At 41.2% G+C, this 20,870-nt stretch overlaps 1 protein-coding gene across 2 annotated transcripts in view; it reads left to right on the plus strand.

Annotated features, from left to right (window-relative positions):
* Positions 1-20,870, plus strand: part of LOC121276445 (oxysterol-binding protein-related protein 10-like) — a 246,346-nt gene that overhangs the window by 66,504 nt on the left and 158,972 nt on the right. The gene's annotated exons all lie outside the window — the stretch shown is intronic.

The following is a 20,870-nucleotide window of genomic DNA, read 5'->3' on the forward strand; positions in this document are numbered from 1 at the left end:
AGTCTTTGTAAATAGCATTTCTGTGGTTTGAGATAGATATTGTTTTAGGAGTGATATTTTTCATTTCCATCATGGGTAATTTTGTACAAAAACAGAATTACCTGGAAAAACTCAGCAGGTCTGGCAGCATCGGCGGAGAAGAAAAAAGTTGATGTTTCGAATCCTTATGATCCTTCAACAGAAACGTCAACTTTTTTCTTCTCCGCTGATGCTGCCAGACCTGCTGAGTTTTTCCAGGTGATTCTGTTTTTGTTTTGGATTTCCAGCATCCGCAGTTTTTTGTTTTTATCTCTGTGCGTAATTTTGTGTTTTTTGTTACTGAGGTGGCAACTTGTAATGAAGCACCATGGACCCTCTCTCCCATATAATATAATGGGTTAGCTTTGCCAGATATGGGAGTAAGGAGGAAACTCAGGGATACTTCCATTTGGTCAGTGAATGTTGGTCTAAAATGTGGCTGATAGCCTTGGACTGTACATTTTTGTGGAAGCTCTGACAGGTGGATCCTATACTGCTACATCAGCTGTCTTCCCCTTGTTGCTGTTAAGACCAAGATACAAGAGTATTCCCAATGGGAAATCCATTGGATAATAGGGGAAGGGAAACATGCAGGAGAAAGGAAAAACTAGAAGAAAACTTTTTCCAAAAGTACCTGCAGCATTTTTTAGATGTACTTTCCCCCTTTACATCACCACCTAGCAACATTGACCACCGCTTTTACACAACACTTTTTTATGTCTGATGAACACAAGAAGGAAGTCAAAAGTCATTGACCCCCCCCTCCCCATTCCTCTCTGACCAGTCTTGTGCAGGACCAGACTATTGGCAAATTCAGAAATTGATCCCAAGTTAGGCTTCTGAATTTGTATCCTCTTCTGTATCGCAGACTGTCTGTTTCTGGCTTCATAACATTGCCAATCTTTGACCCATCCTAGCTACTCTAGCTGAAACCTTAGCTGGATCTTTGTCATCTTCAAAATAGAATCATAGAATCAATTGAGTTATAGATTAGACTATTGTGATGCTCTCCTAGCTTGCTTCATATCCTCCAACCTCCATAAATGTTAGCTAATCTGCAACTGTGCCACCTCAATCCTATCCCACACTAAATTCTGCCATCGTCTTACCCTTCCTGACATAAATTTGGCCTTTTGCTCCCTAATACTTCATTTAAAATTGCCACCCATGTTTAAATCTGTTCATGGTCAGCTACTTCCTATCTCTGATCCCTTGTGATGATCTTTGACCCAGATGCAGTACGGTAAGGAAAATTTGTAATTTCTTTAAAAGGCCTGTGGAATTATTTTAATTATTTTCAAGAATGTTTGTTTGTAAAAGACTGTTAAGACTTTGCATAAAACGTAAAGGGATCAATTGCATTTCCTTGAATAATAATGAATACTAGTCCCTGTGACCTGGACCTGGAGACTTTTTGACCTGGAAGAACTACCAACAGGAAGGAAGTTAAGACCAGAAGCCATGTTGCTGGCAAGCAAAAAGAGCTGTGGATACAAAAGAAAGCTACAAGCGGAGGAGATGGAGGCTGAGGCTCAGATGCAGACACAAAGAGAATGCAGACAGAAAGGGGAACACGTCAGATTCTTGTGAGGAGAAGAAGCAAATCATTCTTGAGAAGAGGTGAGTTCTGTTTGGCAGATCAGGAGACAGGAGCTCTTGGAGGCAGTATGCAAGCTGACTTTTTTTAAAAGAGTCTACAACCTGAAAAACTGGGAAAACAGCCAGCTCTTTAGCATCTCCGTTCACACAGAGGTGGCCAAACTGTAAACTGGGTGGTGGTGTTTGGTTGGATTAAAAAGGAATTCTAGAAAGTTACACCATCAAGACTGCCATAACCCGAGGGAGAGAAGGTTTATAGAATTGTGCCCTGATGATGATGAGCATACTTGTGAAACTCTTGAGTTGAAAGCTGTTATTGGATAGGACTCCTGACCAATCCTGTTTGAATAAAGAACAGCATATTGTGGAACCATGTAGCTGTGTAATGTTATACGTGCTGAATGGAAATGCTTGTATTTGTGTAAGATGTATGTTCATTGACACCACCATTTTTCTTGTACCTATGTGAAGCACATCAAGATGCTTTTCTACATTCAAAATGCAACATGAATGCAAGTTTTTGCAATATGAAAGCAACTAATTTTGCAGAATGGTCCTCAAATGAATTTAAAGATAAGCTTTCACCCATTTGAGACACCGGTGTCATCTACCAAAAGATGTATTGGGGCATAAACCCACTGCACATTTGGGGCAGAATTTTCCCCACCATTGTGGGGGAAGTTGATGTGCGGGCGCGCTTCCGATCGGCACCCCCGATCGGAAGCGCGTTACTATTTTACGTGGGCGGACCTTAATGGGCGGCCCAGCGTGACATCCGCAGGGAAGCGCTATGCACTTCCTGTGCAGGTGGGGGGAATCCCTAAAATTGAGAGTGCGCTGTTTTGCGAAAGGCTAAGTGCTACCTCAGGGAGATCACCTCTACTTTCAGAAATATTAAAAATAGAAATAAAAATTCCCTTACATGTCCCCTCATGTGACAATGTCACATGAGTTGGGACATGTTCATAATTTCCAAAAATACTTTATTAAAATTTTTTAAAATCCTACATGAAACCTCATCTCGCCTGTGGGTGAAGTTTCATGTTTTTTTCTAGTTGCCTCCCAGGTGCCTGGCCTGCCCGCCAACCTTAAGGTTAGATGGGCGGGTCCACTAATTACTTTAATTAATCAGGTCGGCGGGCGCACAGCTGATTTTGCTGTGCCCCTGCCTTCCTGAAAATTTAAATGGGGCGTGCGGTGATATTGGGAGTTCTGCCCGACGTCACCGCGCGTCATTTTACGTGTCGGTGAGCGGACCCTGCCCCTGCTCGCCAACAGTAAAATCCTGCCCTTGGTGTTTGGGACTTGCTGCTGTTCCTGCACATATGGACATACAAACACGTGAAATAGCAGAAGTAGGCCATTCAGCCCCTCAAGTCTGCTCTGTCATTCATTAAGATCATGGCTGATCTGTTTGTGTTTTGAATTCCACATTCCCATCTACCCCCAATAACCTTAGATTGATTCCCTTGCCTAACAAGAATCTATGTATGCCTTAAATATATTCAATGACCTCTCCTGTACTGCCTTCTGAGGCAGAGAGTTCCAACGATGGGCAACCCCTAATTTTAAAATAGTGTCCCTAACTCTTGACTCACCCATAAGAGGAAACATCCTTCTCACATCCACTTTGTCAATATTGTTCAGGATCTTTTATACTAACCCTTCATTCTTCTAAATTCCAGTAGAAACAAGCTCAGTTTGTCTACCCTTTCCTCATAAGACAACCCAGGTACCAATCTAGTAAACCTCCTCTGATCCGCCTCCAATGAGGAGATCAAAACTGTACACGGTATTCGAAACATGGCCTCATCAGTGCCCTGTATAACTGAAGCATAACAGCCTTACTTTTATGTTCAATTCCTCTCGTTATAAAGGATAGCATATCATTAGCCGCCTGAATTACTTACTTGAACTGCATACTAACTTTTTGTGACTCATGCACCTGAACACCTAAATCCCTCTGCTGCTTGGAATTCTGCAGCCGTTCTCACTTTAAGTAATACTCTGCTTTTTTATTCTTCCTGCCAAAGTGAACAACTTCACATTTTCTCACATTATACTCCAGCCCAGATTTTTGCCCACTCGCTTGACCTATCTATATCAGTCTGCAACCTCCTTATGTCATCTTCACTTCATAGTTTTCTACCTATCTTTGTATCAGATGCAAATTTAGCTACCGTGCCTTCGCTCCCCTCATCTAATATAAATTTGTAAAAAGTTGAGGCTCCAGCACAGATCCCTGTGGGACTCAGCACATCCTGCCAATCAGTAAAAGATCCATTTATGCACACTCTATTGGATGGCTAACAGCCTTCTATCCATGCTAATACATTACCCCCCACACCATGAACTTTCATTTTCCGCGACCACCTTTAATGTGGCACCTTTTCAAATGCCTTCTGGAAATCCAAGTACAGCATGTAATCAGGGTTCCCTTTATCTACAGTGCATGTTACTCCTTCACGTAACTCTAAAAAAATTGTTTATTATGCTTTCACAAAACCGTGTTGACTCTTCCCAATTATTTTGAATTTCGAGTTCCTTGAAGTGCCCAGCAATAGCCTCCTTAATGATTGATTCTAATACCTTTCCCACTACAGATGTCAAGCTAACTGGCCTATAATTTCCTGTTTTCTGCCTCCCTCTCTTGAATAGAGGGGTTTGTTTGCTAATTTCCAATCTGATGGAACCATTCCAGAATCTAGGGAATTTTGGAAAATTAGCACCAATGCATCTACTACCTCATTAGTCACCCCTTTTTTAAGACCCTAGGATGAAGTCAATCAGGAGCTGGAGACTTGTCAGCCCACAGCTCCATCAGTTTATTCAGTACTGCTGCCCTAGTGATTGTAATTTTGCAAGTTCCCCCCTTCCTTCCACCTCCCTGATTTACAGCTATTACTGGAGTGTTTTTTCTATCCTCTACCATGAAGACAGAAGCAAAATATTTGTTCATTTTTTCTGTCATTTCCTTATTGTCTACTATTAACTCCCAATTATCACTCTCTAGAGGACCAATACTCACTTTACTTTTCCTTTTTAAATACCTGTAGAAACTCTTGCTATCTTTTTTACATTTCTTGCTAGCTTCCTGTCATACTCTAATTTATTTCTCCTGGTTAACCTTTTAGCCATTCTCTGTCAGTCTTTATGTTATGATGAATCATCTGACCTGCCACTCATCATTCAGCAGCTATATGCTTTTTCCTTAAGTTTGTTGCTTTCCTTAACTATTTTAGTTATCCATGGATGGTGGACCCTGCCTTTAGAGTTTTTCTTCATAGTAGGGAGATAATTATTATGAGTATTCTGAAATATCTTCTGAAATGTCTGTCACTGCTTCTTTATTGATCTATCTCCTAGCCTAATATCCCAGTTCACTTCAGCTAGCTCAGCTTTCATGCCCACATAGTTGCCCTTATTTATGTTTGATACACTAGTCTTTTTTCCCTTTCAAACTGGATGTAAAGTTCAGTCATATTGTGGTCACTGCTACATAGGGGTGCCTTCACTCTGAGATCAATAATTGATCCTGTCACATTACACAATACCAAGTCAAAGATAACCCGCTCTCTCAAGTTCTGTCGAAGGGTCATGAGGACTCGAAGCGTCGACTCTTTTCTTCTCCACCGATGCTGCCAGACCTGCTGAGTTTTTCCAGGTAATTCTGTTTTTGTTTTGGATAACCTGCTCTCTGTTTGGTTTCAGAAGGTGCTGCTCTAAAACTATCTCGAAAGCATAGCTCAGCATTGGGTGCTACTGCCAATCTAATTTTTCCAGTTTACGTGTAGATTAAAATCACCCATGAATATTGCCCCACAAGCACCCAAAGTTTTCTTTATTCGTTGGGATGTGGGTGTCACTGGCAGGGCCAGCGTTTATTGCCCCATCCCTAATTGCCCTTGTTCAGAGGGCATTTAAGAGTCAACCACATTGCTAAGGGTCTGGAGACCAGGTAAGGACGGATAAGTGGCAGATTTCCTTCCCTAAAGGACATTAGTGAACCAGATGGGTTTTTACAAGAATCATGGTTTCATGGTCATCATTGGACATTTTAATTTTTTTAAACATTCCAGATTTTTATTGAATTTAAGTCCCGTGGCGGGATTTAAGCCCAGGCCCCAAAGCATTACCCTGGGTATTTGGATTACTAGTCCAGTGACAATACCACTACGCCATCTTCTCCCACTGTGTACTTTGTCCTAAATTATGGCTACTGTTAAGAGGCCTGTAGACCACTCCCACTAGTGATTTATTTACCCTACTATTCCTCACTCCTCCAAAACTTATTCTGCATCCTGAACTCCTGAGCCATTTCTAACTATTGCATCAATGCCATCCTTGATCAAAAGTGCCACCCCTCCACCTTTACCTAGCTTCCTGTTCTTGAATGTCACATACCCCTCAATATTCAGGACCCAATCCTTGTCATCTTGCAGCCATGTCTCTGTAATGGCTATCAGAACACATTTATTAACTTCAATGTGCGCTATCAATTAATTTACTTTATAAGTGCTACTAAGGCACAGTTAACAGAATTGGTGGATAAGTTGCAGTTAGGATTCACCACAGGACCAAAGAAAGCAGACATAATTGAAGTAATAGCTCAGTATTTGAAATTGGAAGGGATACCTGAAACTAATTAGGCTTGGCCTAAATAGCCAAGTGGTTATGGTACTGGGTGTGTAACCCTAAGATCAAGAGTTCAAATCTCACAATGGCAAACTATGAAACAATGTAACTTCATCTGAAACAGATGGAAACATGTTCTCGAAAGAGTTACACCTTTGCTTGGCCTAAATAGCCAAGTGGTTATGGTACTGGGCTTGTAACCCCAAGATCAAGAGTTCAAATCTCACAATGGCAAACTATGAAACAATGTAACTTCATCTGAAACAGATGGAAACAGGTTTACTCAAAAAGAGTATCAAGAGTTCAAATCTCACAATGGCAAACTACGAAACAATGTAACTTCATCTGAATAGGATCAGATGGAAACGTGTTTGTACTGAAAGAGTTACCTGAAACTAATTAGTCATAGCTGAAGGTAGTGAGACTTCAATTAGAAATAAAGAAGCATGAACTTGAAAAAGCAATGGAAATGAAAAAAATTTGAATTAGAAGAAAAGGAAAGAGACCGCGCATTTAAGAGAACAAGCAGAAAGACAGGAGAGAAAGAAAAAGGAAAGGGAATTGGAGATATTAACAATGAAGGAAAGAATATCAGCTTAAAAGGCTGGAAGTTTTTTTTTAAAAAAGGCTTCTGACGCTGAGGAGGTTTTGATCGTGAAACGACCACTTTTAGCCCAAAACCCAGTGGGGAGATGTTTAAATTTGTGCAGGCTCTTCCGAAGTTTGAGGAAAGGGAAACTAGTGGGTCAGAGTTCGGAAACTACTCTCTTGGATTATGTGACAAAATTCCGAGAAAGATTGAACAGAGCATGAGAGTTAGCAAAGGAACATTTAAAAATATCACAGCAGGTGATTAAGCCAAATGTAGATAAGAGGGCAGAAGCTCGTAGTTTTGTTGCTGGGGAAAAGGTGGTAGTTTTGTCACCATTGTCAGGTAAACCATTAAAGGAAAGGCTTATTGGGCCTTACAAGATTGAAAAGAAACTGAATGAAGTAACTTATTTAATAAATACTTCAGTTAGAAGAAAGAAGCAGAGTGTGTGTCATGTAAATATGCTTAAAAAGTACTTGGACAGGGGAAAATAACCAAAAAGAAGCGGTATTAGTGGTAGGTAAAAGAATGAGGTTGAAGTGAAGGATTTGGAAATTGATTTTCCTCTAATCAAATTGGATAATGAGGTATTTAAGATTTGAATTTAATATTGAGTTACCTTCCAGACAGGTGATTTGGAAAAGCTATTGTAGTCACACAGCCTATTTGCGGAAATAAGTTGGGGAAAACACATTTAGCTACACGTGACGTAAATGTGGGTGATTCGGTTTGATAAGGCAACATCCTTCTAGATTAAATCCATACTTCAGAATGACATCATAAAGTCTAGTTGCAGTAACTGGAGTTCACCTATTGTGATGGTGCCGAAACCGGGTGGAACGCAAAGACTGTGGATTGTCGAAAAGTAAACACGTTAACAAAAGTGTATTCATATCCTATTCCGCAATTGGAAGATTGTATTGAGAAAGTGGGACAATCTGAGTTTATCGCAAAGATTGATTTGCTGCAAGGCTATTGGCAAGTAACGTTATTGGATAAAGCAAAAGCTGATATCAGTTTTGATCATGCCAGATGGACTATATCAGTTTAAAGCTATACCATTTGGTATGAAGAAGGCACCAGCAACATTTTAGAGACTGACCGACAAAGTAATTGCAGGACTGAGCAATTGTGCTGTTTATATTGATGACTGGTAGTTTTCAGTCAAATGTGGGAGGAGCATTTACAGCATTTACAAGATCGACCGCAAGAAGATAATTTGGTGGTGACCTTGGCTAAGAGTTAATTTGCAAAAGTGCAAATTACATACCTAGGCCATAGCATTGGAAATGGTCAGGTGGCTCCAAGAGATGTGAAAGTAAAAGCTATCATGAATTTCCCAGTGCCTACAACATAACAGGAAGTTCTGAGATTTCTGGGCATGAGTGGATTTTACCGGAAGTTTGTACCGAATTTTAGCAGTGTGGTTGCTCCGTAAACTGAACTACTAAAAAAAACAAGAAATTTCAATGTACACAAATGTCAGAATGCATGCGACAGTTTAAAAATACTGTTGACTGCTACACCTTTGGCAGCACCTAATGCCGAGCAGTTTAAGTTGGCAATTGATATAAGTGATTTGGGTTTTGGTGCTGTGTTGTTACAAAAAGATGAAACAGGAAGCTGCTAGGATATTTTTCATGGAAACTGAATGCACGTCAGAAAAGGTACTCAACCATTGAAAAAGAGACTCCAGGTCATGTGTTAGCATTGCAGTATTTCCAGAGGTTTATGTTGCAAGCAATTCTTCGGAAACAATTGTTTAGACTGACCACAATCCTTTAAAACTTCTGACCAAATTGAGACCGAAGCGCAAGACTGTTCAGATGGAGTTTATTTCTGCAACTGTTTAATAATAGATTATATGGATGAGAAAATTTAATTGTTGATGTGTTGTCAAGAGTTTGGAAGTTCAAAGGAAATTGGATATTTGAAACATGGACACTAGACTAAAATGTTGTTACAAAGGACTTGTATGAATTGTCATGTTAATGCATGCACCTGGTAATGTAATAGTTTTGTGTATATAGATAGCAATGTAAGATGGGTTGAGAAAATGGAACTGTCTTTTAAAATTATGATGGTTAATTTTTCCATAAGGATGGAGGTGTCACGAAACTATCATATCTTTCCTAATATTATTGTGGGATATTTTAAAATGTGTGTCTAATTTAATTAAACTAGAGACGATTAGACTGCAAGGTTTAAATTATTAAAGAAGTGAGGTGTAACACAGGTGTTTGAAGTGGAGTTGAGTAAACTAGGATGAGGTCAGCAGATACAGTGTGAATGGAATTTGCATATTTAGATAAGTGGGGAATTTTGATTTTCACAACTGGCAAGATTAAATAAGGCAAAGTGATTATGTTGATTTTTCTAGCCATAATGGTAACATGAAAGATTGTTATATTCTGGTAAAAGTAACTTCTAAAGCCAATTCGAAACAATGGGATTTACAGATCAAAAAGGGAGAAATATATTTAAAGAAGGATGGACGGCTGTGTGGGATCTGAAAGATGATTGTGTGAAACAGACTCGGGGGGGTGGGGGGGGGGGGTGCGGGGTGGGGGAAGCCTCTACCGCCTTGAAGTTGTTTGATGCTGCTGTACCAAAATAGTGTTAAAAGCCTTTGGAATTCCATTGTCCATTGGGTGTGTGTGGTAATATTGCTGGATGACTTTGTAAATTTGGAATCTATTAACTGCTGCCTTAAAGGGGGTGTATAGTTAGGAGTCTGGTTAAGTAGGAATTTTGGGAACTGTTACAACTGTAACTGTAACCTTATGTGTGTTTAAGTTAGCATGTCAGGTCAATGACCTTTCCTCAGAACTGGGAAAAGTTAGAAATTGTAATATGTTTGAAGCAGGATGAAGAAGGAAAAAAGGGAAGGCATGTGTTGGGGTGGAACAATTAAATGACAGAGTTGGTGGTGTAGGGCCAAAGGGAGTGGTAATGGGACAAGTAAAGAAATAAAAGCTGCCTCCAGAGGGGGTGTGAATGGCAGAATGGTGAATAGCTGTTTTCTATAAGGAAAAATGAGAGAAAAACTGAAAAGTGGCAAAGAAACAAAATGGAGGCAGAGACGATGGCCTGGAATTGTTGAACTCTATGTTAAATCTGAAGGCTGCAAAGTGCCTAATTGAAAGATGAGATGCTGTTTCTCAAGATTGCACTGAGCTTCTTTGGAACATTGCAGAGGCCAAGTACAGAGATGTTGGTGTGAGAACAAAATGGAGAATTAAAATGATGGGACTGGAAACACCAGGGTCTAGCTTGGATGTGAATGGGTGACTGCTTTGCAGAAAATCTCCAATCTGTGCTTGGTCTCCCTAACATAGAGCAGACTGTATTTGAGAGTAGTAAATACTGTATACTAAATGGAAATATGTACATGTAAATCACTGAAGGAACGTTTGGAGCTTTGAATAGTGAGTAGAGGGGAGGTAAAGGGACAGGTGTTGTATCTTCTCTTGCATGGAAGGGTACGACCTTTAGAAACCTTGTTTTCAGGTCTTTATGCCCATTTAGGTGTTGGTAACCTGGCTTCCAAGGCTATTTTTGAGCCACTTGTGGTCTGGAATTGTAATGATTCCAATATTTTTCATAGAGGAAAAAATGACATCTACCCTTGCAGTGTTGTTTGTTTTGGCATTCTGTTGCTTTCCTTGGATTCCATTCCTCTCCTCATTTTCCTATAGGTTTTGAAATCTTATGTGCTGAATAAACTTCTTTTGTAAACATAATAACATAATTGCTCTTAGTATCATACTGAAATATCTACTCTTCACCTCTTGTGGTTTAAAGCACTATTGAAAAGGCATAATCTAGTCTACATTTTTATTGAGAAATCAAGGCAAGGTGACCAGACATTTCGGTTTTGACATGACAGTTCACGCTTTTCACTGAACGTCTTGGTGGCCTGAGAGAGATTGCAGGTTTTCAGCTCTGCGGAGGCCCTTCTCCTTTAACCCACCCCTCATTTAGTTCAGCCTACTGTCGGCAAACCCAAAAAAACACTTGTTGGTTTACTTTGTTTGTGTTTGCCTTGCTTGGCACGGGTAAGTATCTTCTGTAGAAGTTGGTGAAGAAGGAAGAGGGTTCTGTTTTGAATAATTTATTATTTTCACCGCTAAAACTTAATGTATTAACTCCCAAGCGCATCTTTATTTTATGACAAAGAAGAAATCTAAAACAAAGTCACAGTTGTTTTTGACTTTATTTGCCCTTGGGATGTGAACATCTCTGGCAGGTCAGCATTTATTGTTCATCACTTATTGCCCTTGAGGTGGTGATGATGACTGTTTACCATCTGCTGTTTTCTGTTGACCAGACTCCATCATCTTATAAAAAGTTCATGCGTTGTAACCCTTAATCCAAGTTTAAAGTTACCTTGGTGCATTCCCCAGCCCCTGATCACGTTAAGTCTTCTTCGTCAATAAGTGCTGAACCTTTGCTTAAATTTCACTTCTAAATTCAGGAACTCTTGGTTACTACACTGTAAGACTCAGCTGCTATCCTGCTAGTTTTTCAGCTGTAATTTTGCTATTGTGTGGTTCTTCACCAGAAATTTATTCTCTTGGGCTGGAATCCAATTCTGTAGCGTTTTTTGTTCTGATTTCTAATGTCGTCACATCTTTCTACCTCCTGATATTTCACACACTTCCTGGCTCTTTATTCCTGCAGGAACACCTTTGACAGTGTGCCCTTTACCCTTGAAATAGTTCTTGGACTCTCTTTCTTCTATACCTGCCCTCTGACCTTGACATCAGCTTATTTATGCTCCAAACTGACTCTCCTACCTACATGATCTTTATCCCAGCATAGGACTTCTCACTTTAACTTGGGCTCCTCTTCTGATTTCCTTTCTTCCCCATTTTATTACCTAGACATATCTAAGGACAAATGGAATATCATATCCTCATTTGAAATGTTAACTTCTTCCACAGATACTGCCGGACTTACTGAACATTTCCATCATTCGCAGTATTTTGCTTTTCTATCCAAATCTTGCTATGTAACCATGTCTATGTAAGTTAACTTGCCATGTGTCTGTAGACATGCAAATTTGGCTGCCACTCTGGACCTTAGACCGTCACCTCTAGTTTTCTCTTTTTTGCTTTTCTCTTTTACATTTCCAAACCTGCTCTTTGTCATTGTACCTCCTTTCTTTCCAACTCCTTTCAGATACTCTGCCACCCTTCACTCCTCAAACTTCCTACTCCTGCTGCCATCCTAAGATTCACCTCTTAGATAAGCCTGCAGTTTCTCTCTGTGTCTCCCTTGGCATCCTCCTAAAGGGGCTATCGAGGCACTTGTTACAGTCTCCTTATGTGCAACAACCATAACTGTCCCGTCCAACACTCTCACAGACACACCTACCCCATTGTGCCTTGTCACCCCCTCCCTTCCTGAACTATTCACCCCTCCCAATGCTGACCTCTGTAGACTTTACCAGCGTATCAGTTATCATCACCCAACTCCAGAATGTTCATTCACTTGTGAGCAAGGTCCTGCCATCCATGAGCCTCTTGTAGATGATTGCATTGACACCATAACCTTGACCTTGAGAGAAATTTGGTGGTTGACATTTAATGAAGCTATCCTGCTGCCCTGGCCTGGCTATAACTTCACCTTGGCCTAAGCTGCCAGTGTGAATGTTTCTAAATCACACCTTGGTACATGTCCATACTCCTCTGGCACCATCTACTCTTTATGGGCATCTCATCTTATTCCATCCCTTTCACCTCTCTTATCCTCATTCAGTCCTGCTCACCAAGTACCATTGCAAGCTTCACTACTTTCCTCCCTTGGTCTCTTAGTGAGTGACTTTTCATTGTCTGTTATTTCGACTTCCATCTCAGTTCAGCATCAAGCTGACTTTCCTCCAGCTTCAGCGTGCTCCTATTCTCACTTAATTTCTCCCTCCTATATTCCCTCCTATATTAAATCCCAATCTATTTTCATAAATACTTCTACGACCTTGTCATTTTACATGGCTTCTCAGATCCCATTGTCAATCACAAGGCCATCTCTGATCACTTCCTTCTATCCATCTCCACTCACACCTGCTTCCCCCTCCCAACTCTACTTGTCTACCTTTTGTTTCTTGGCACTTCCAATTGTCTTGAGTATTGCCCTTCATTCACGTCTATAATGAGGACTTGGTGCACTTTCGTCTTGGATCTCAGCAAGGCTGAACAGCTTTCTGCAAGTAAACACCCTCTAGATGAACTGAAGGTGTGTGTCAGCAGCAGAGGCAAGAATATGCCAGAGAGTGTTGACACCAGAACACATCTGACCCCACTGTGGGTGTCAAAGTGCTTAGATATTGCACTGTTATAGCTGACCTAACCTATCATCATGTTGTGGAAAGCAGAGATCACACTGATCAGCTTCAGAGGAAGCCAAGATTAGTTAAGGTGACATATTGTGGTCTCCACTGTTCATGGCACTTCTTTTACCACTGCTGGACTGAGAAGATCATGTTAATTGTGGATCTTCCAGTTCTGAAACCACACTGAGAATCAGACAGATGGTTTCAGCCAAGAGCTGCAGTCTGACCAAATCAACATTGGCAAATACTTTTCCCATGATGCTCAGCAGGGTGATGCTTCAATAATTGTTGCAATTGCTGCAGTTGCCCTTGTTCATGTACAAGATCACAATCTTTGCATCAAGCATATCCTGAGGCACGGCATCCTCCCTTGAGCAGAATCAGAAGTTCAAACAGATGTTGCAAGAGTGCCAGTAAATAACTATTGAACAATTCATTGCGTTCTTTTGCACCTTGTTCCAACATTAATTTGTTTTTGTGACTTTAATATATAGTTACATAGTTGAGAGTGACTTCCATGTTTCATGATGGACACGCTACCTGAGTGCGCATCACACTAACGCTAGAGTGTTATGAACTCTTTGTTACTTAAAATGCAAATGATACAATAATACAAATAGCAACTGATGGTTTTGAAGTAGTCCATATCCAAAATATCCTCCTTGACCTCTGCACTCGCAAGCGATAGGCCCATCTTCAACTTTCTTTATTTCCAATAATTTTTTTAGCCCTGCCACAACCTTGATCTATGACTATGGTGCATTTCCTTGCACCCTCCTTGTGCTGCTCAAACTCCATGTAGCCTTTAGCACAGTTAACCACACGATGATCTTCCAGTGCCACTCTTCTCTTGTATAACTTGATGGGGCTGCCCTTGTTGTTCAACTGTAACCTATGCAGTCACAGCCAGAGCACTTCCTTAAATGACTTTCCTTTATCTCCCCATAAATTTACTGCTAGAGTCTCCCAGGATCTATCCCTGACCCCTTCTGTTCTTCTTCTATATGCTGTCCCTTGATTACATCATTCAACAACATGTATGCTAAATTAAAAATACTGCTGTAACTCTTCACCATCTATTACAATTCGCTCTCTGCTACTGTGCTGTCAGAATATTTGTCCAGCATCTGGTTTTTGATGAGTCTCAATTTCCACCATTGAAACATTGGAAACAGTGAAGCCATTGTATTCAGACCCTGCCACAAATTTGTACTAATGTCATTGATGCCATTCCACCTTGCCAGCAACCGTATTTGGTTGCATCTGATTATTCACAACCTTATCATCTTTCTTGATGCCTAGCTGAGCTTCTGAGTCTACACCCTCCTTCACTACCTTGACCTTGGCCTCAATGAACCTTCTGCTGAAAGTCTCATCTGAGCATTTGTCACTTAATGTATCCTAATGTTTTTCTGGTATTCTAGCTAAACTCTGTTGCCTGTATTCTATCTTGTACTAAATTCTGCTCACCCACCACCACGCCTGTCCTTGCTAACCTGCATTGGTTCCTTGTACCCCTGTCCCACCAGCATCTCCAATTTAAAATCCCATCCTTGTGTTTAAATCCATTTATAATCTCTGTGATCTAATTTCTGTAACCACTTCCAGCCCTGCAAATGTGTCAGAATTCTTCATTCCTCTGACTTTAACCTCTGTGTGCATCCTCCTCTGTCTTTATCCTATTGTTGGTAGCTGTGCCTCAAATCGTCCAAGCCTCATGCTATTGGAATTCAAGTCTACTTCATCCGGTTCTCCTCAATTATATCCTCCTGAGTCATGATGAATAGCCATAATTCACTTATCCTACCCTTGTAAACTAAAGAGCTTAAGGATCTCATTTGTTGTTTTTCTCTGCACCCCCTGGAGCTTCAATATTAATTCCCAGATCTCAGGATCAAAACGGGACATAAGTTCTGATTCACAGAGCTTTGATTACTGGGAGCTCATATTGGTGAAACTGTGTACATAGGCTCTGGTGTTCATCATTAATTGGCAATAAAATCATAGGCTTCATATGTGAGTTCCTGACATACATCCCAGGGGGTGAAGCAGAGCATGTAGCCTGAAAAATTACTGTGTTCAGTTTTGGTGATGCATACTCCATGTTTAAAATTTTGCTGCTGCGTATTCTATGCCATGGTCTTGGGGTGATGTGGCAAGTCTATACTCAATGACACTGTTGTAAAATTGATTAAAGGGGAAGGAGAAAATGTTTTTATTACTGGTGAGTGAGTGAGTTGGTAAACAATATACTGCAGGTGCAGAGACCAATGTAAGATGAAGCACATGCTGTTTATTAACACAAGTAACTGAGCACTAACACATGGATGCTTCTCAGACCAGACCCTATTCTAAACTACTGATTAACATTGTAGCCTGCGCATCCCAGCAATTGGAGAATGCAATCACATGGTCAATCTGCTCACATTCTCTTAAAGGTGTATTACACCTCAAATTATCACATCCCTCCCCCTTTTCAAATGTACAATTTACAATCTTTATGATATATCAACTGTTTACAAATTCATTCTCTCTGGAGCCTTCTTCAAATATGTCGAATGTTGTAGTTCTGCGACTTCGGATGGTTTATTCGAGGCCTCCCTCTCGGGAGTCATCTGTCCACTAGGCTGTCTGGTAGGAACCTGTAAGTTTGTTTCTTCGACTCTTTCAGGCTCAACGGATCTTCCAAACCAAGTGGAGTTGCTTCCACATGGTGTAGACTCCAATGGAAATGCTTGGTGCATCCTTTCTTGTAGATCTGTTTCCCTTTTCCTGAGGTGATCTATGTGTATCTTAATGATCTGACCTTTGACTGATATTGATAGGAAAAGGCTCCTGTCACTGCACTAACTTCATCTGATAGCCATTTGGGCCCATCACCAAAGTTCTGTGCAAAAACTGTGTCTCCAACAGTGAAGTTTCTTTCATGACTGTGGTAATTGTGTCTATTTTTCTGGGCCTCCTGATTTTTTTTCTACCTCCCCTCCTAAATTCAGCCTTATGAGACTCAAACGTGTCCTGAGACGTCTCTTCATCAGCAACTCTGTGGGGGCAATACTGATGGTCATGTGTGTTGTAGTCCTATAGTTGAGTAGGAAATGTGATAATCTAGCTGGAATAGAGTCTCCGTCCAGTTTTATCATTCCAGACTTGAAGGCCTGGCCTGCCCTCTCGGCCAAACCATTAGATGCAAGGTGGTATGGTGAGGTCTTAACGTGTTATGCAAATGACACTTGTTAATTTTTGGAAATCCTGGCTGGTGAATGCCGTTCCATTATCAAACACTATTATCTCTGGTAATACGTGTATCGCAAAACCCTGATGCAATCTGTATATGGTGGCGGTAGATATGGGTTATCTCACCTCGTACACATCCATCCACTTTGAGTGAGCGTCTATAATCAAGAGGAACTTTGTGCCCAAATAAGGCCCCTGCCATGAAGCTATTAATGTATATAATATTATTGGAAAATATTTTTCTTTTAAAATAGAGGTTTAGTCTGTGGGTGTGTCTTAATTGGGTTAAAGCCAGCTGGTCTGGGTGCTTTGATGTGTACTAGTTTTGATATGAAAGAGAGAGAGTGTGCATTTGCATTTTTAAATAGAGCATTTGAGAAGTGGGGTGAAAACTACCATCTAGCTAGCAGATACCAAGCAATATATTTATATTACTAATAAAATTGGTACTATGAAAGGGGTTTTATTTTTAAAAGGTGGAGTTCAAAGAGACTGGTGATACAATGAGAATTTACATTCAATGAGCGTTGTTAGGTAGAACTACAGCAGTTTTGTGTGTGCAGGGCAGAGGCAATGTGAGATCAAAAGCAGCTGTAAACCTCCAAATGTCTCCAGGAGCCAAAGTGAAATTTTGAATTTGTAAAGTGAAAATGCTTTGCCTGGTGTTTGGCTAAGTCTATGGGGAGAATTTTCTCCCTGTTGGAGGGGTTGTGTGGGGGCAGGCGCACAGTTGATCGGCGCCCCCGAATGGCTGGGCGCTGCCATTTTTTGTGGGCAGGGCAATTAAGGCCCACCCAGCGTGGCGTGTTCCTGGATGCGCTGTGCGCTCCCTGTGCAGGCGGGTGGCAGGGAGGAGTTGCCTGAGTCGTCGGGAGTGCAGTCTTTCACGCATGCGTGCGGAAGAGAGCAGAAATCTCCCTGAGGCACAGAGGTGCCTCGGAGATTAGTTTTCAGTTTAAACAGTTAAATAAAGTGTTGAAAGCAGTTTTGATATGTCCCAGCTCGTGACAGTTTCAAAATTTTTCTGAAAATTTTAAATCATTCATGAAACCTCATCCTGCCTGTGGATGAGGCTCCATGAAAAATGCAAAGGCCACCTGGGCTCTTCGCCCGCCCACCAACCTTAAGGTTGGGTGGGCAGCTCAGCTGATTGCCTTAATTTCTTTTTAACAGGCCCTAATCGGCCTTTGACAGTTAAGCGGGTGTGCAGACGACATCACCCCACGTCATTTTACGCCTCAGCGAGTGGGCCCTGCCCCTGCTCACTGAGCTGAAGATTCTGCCCTTTGGTTGCTGTTGACTTAAGGAGATTATTTTGGGAATTTGTTAAAAGTAATGATAGTAGTAGTTTGTAGCCATGCATATGTGTTTAATGTGTTGTAACTTTAATAAAACGTTTAATTTAGTTTCATATAAAACCTCTTGAGAACTGGTGGTCTGATTCCTGAATTTAGAGTTGCATCTCAAACATAACACTTAAACTTTGTTTAAAATTTCCCTCTGGGATTTTTAAATAGCTCAGCTGTACCAACTGCATCAGCCATAACACCCCACGTAGTCAACATGGACGTGGACCCATGGCCTTCCTGGCCATTCCCAGGGATTCAGTGGAGCTAGAAGGGGGCAGTTTCTGTACCTTTTGGCTCTGTATGCTGCTCTTGATTTAAGTTTTCAATTTCTGTTTCCATCCATGGCCACCATAAGTAGCTGCACATCATCATTTTCATTCTAGAGTTGCCAGGGTGAGCACTATGCAATTCTATCAATAATGGCTTTATCCTTATGGAGGCATACTGACTCTTGCTCCCCACAGCAAGATGCCATCCTGGCAGGTGAGCTCGTATCACCTATTAAAACAGGGCTTCATTTCGTCAGACTTTGGCTCATTAGACCATCCCTGTAAGACTTGTTCCCTTACCTGAGACAAAACTGGATCCGGTTTGTCTACTCTCTTATTTGTTTGGCATGTCCTGGTGACGAATCCAGAAAGTTTAATAATGACTAGTTCTTGAAGAATGGGGATGTTCGCTTTGTCCTCTTTTAGAGGTAATCAGCTCAGTGCATTGTCACTTGCAATCTGGCTTCCTGGCCAGTGGATAAAAGTATATTTGTAAGCAGCTAGAATCAGCGCCCACCTTTGGATGCATGCTGAGATAATTGTGGGTATCGCCTTATTTTCACCGAACAAGCCTAGTAGTGGCTTGTGGCCGGATACAGTGGTAAAGTGTCGACCATGGATGTTACTTCTTAACGCCGAAAACAATGGATAAGCCTTCTTTCTCTATTAGTGAGTATTTTCATGCTGCAACACTGAATGTTCCTGAGATGTAACCAGTGGGCCGTTCAGAGCCATCCAGTGGGAGTACTGCCCCTACTCTGTAAGGGATGCGTCGCAGGTCAAAATTAATTCTTTCTTTGGGTTGAAATGTTCCAACAGGGCTGATGAATGTAGCAAAAACAAAAACAGAATTACCTGGAAAAACTCAGCAGGTCTGGCAGCATCGGCGGAGAAGAAAAGAGTTGACGTTTCGAGTCCTCATGACCCTTCGACAGAACTTGAGTCACTCAAGTTCTGTCGAAGGGTCATGAGGACTCGAAACGTCAACTCTTTTCTTCTCCGCCGATGCTGCCAGACCTGCTGAGTTTTTCCAGGTAATTCTGTTTTTGTTTTTGTTTTGGATTTCCAGCATCCGCAGTTTTTTTTGTTTTTATCTCTGATGAATGTAGCAACTGCTTTACTGTCATAAAAGCCTGTTGTGGAGCTTTCCAAATCCACCTGTGGTTTTTCTTGAGTATAATGGAGCCAGTACTGACAAATTTGGGAAAAAACGGCCATAATAGTTAATCATTCCCAAGAAGACATGGCGTTTTTCAGTGCTCGCGCCTCATGAGTAGCTCTCTCCCTTTCTCCTACTGGGTGAAGGGCCCTGCGAGTCGACCCTATGACCCAGATAAACCGCTTTTTTTTTTTCATTGGAAGATACACTTTTTTCTCTTTTCAAATGTACTCTGGCTTGTGAGAGACGTTTTAATGCCTCTTCCATGTTAGCCAGGTGTTCATCAGTTAGCCCTGTTACTAGAGCATCATCGAGATAAACCACAACATAGGGCAGACCTTGAAATAAATTGTCTGTTGGAAAATGGCACAAGCTGATGAGATGCCGAAGGATAACCTGTTGTATTGCTATAACCCCCTATGTGTGTTGTTAGTCACAAAATCCCGAGAGACCTTTTCTAGCTCGACTTGCTGGTAAGCATGGCTCATGTTGAGCTTCGTATATGCAGCTCCCCCTGCCCACTTGGAGTATAATTCATCAATTTTCAATATAGGATGCCTGTCAAGTCTGGCCACTTTGGTAATGGTCAACTTGTAGTCCCCGCATATTCGCACACTCTGGTCAGGCTTTAGTACTGGAACTATGATTGCTGCCCATTTGGAAAATTGTACATGTTGTAAGACTCCAAACCTTCCCAGCCTGTCTAATTCGACATCAGCTTTTTCTCGCAATGCAAAGGGGATTGGTCTCGCCTTCATGAACCAGGGGGTTGCCTCAGGATCCACGAGGACTTTAGCTTGCAGCCCCTGAATTTTCCCAAGCTCTTCCCTGAAAATGGAGGCATATTTCTGTAATAATTCTTGCAGATCTTTCATTCTGAGTTTTAAAATCTTGGTCCACTCCAACTTTATTTCCTTAAGCCAGTTCTGACCAAGTAGACTTGGACCCTCCCCTGCTGCCACTGTCAGGGGTAGGTTAGCAGACTGTCTTCCATATTATACTAGAAACTTGCATATACCTTTTACTCATATGTCTTTGCCAGTATACATCTTTAATTTATCATCTGAATTTTCCAGATTTAATGAGTGGTCCCCTCCATTCAGATATTTGAACTTATATTCCCCTATAACTGCCCTGGATGCCCCTGTGTCAATCTCCATTCAGATGGTTTTCTGTTGAATTTCACTGTCACATAGAATGGCTCTGTTTTACCCATTTTTAAGTTGTATAGTGAGTAAATATCTGACTCTCCTCTTCTGGTTCCTCTGTTGTGTGGATTTCACAATTTCTACCTTTTTGCTTAAAGTTTTGTCTTGATCTATCTTTACAATATTGCATAATGGTGCCCATTATGATGGCAGAAGAAACACTCGATTCTTTTAAATTATTGTTCACTTGCTGTCTGGTTCCATTTCTGACATTGAGTTTTCTCTGTTAAATCGTTGTTTTTCTCTGGTCTGTTCATGGTTGCTGGTTCCCGTCTTTCCGTGGAACCCAATGTTTCTGTGCTATTTCTAACCATGCTTCCCTCCTGGCGCAAAGAACGGCACTATTTTCTGCTCCCTTGATTGCTTATGAACCCTGGCTGCGCTCTCCATTACGAGCTCCAACTCCAATGCCTTGCTGGGCAAATTCGCTTCTGACAGCAACCTTTTTTGAATGGCATCATCATTAATCC

This window comes from Carcharodon carcharias, chromosome 3 (genome assembly GCF_017639515.1).
Source record: "Carcharodon carcharias isolate sCarCar2 chromosome 3, sCarCar2.pri, whole genome shotgun sequence".
Classification (NCBI taxonomy): Eukaryota; Metazoa; Chordata; class Chondrichthyes; order Lamniformes; family Lamnidae; genus Carcharodon; species Carcharodon carcharias.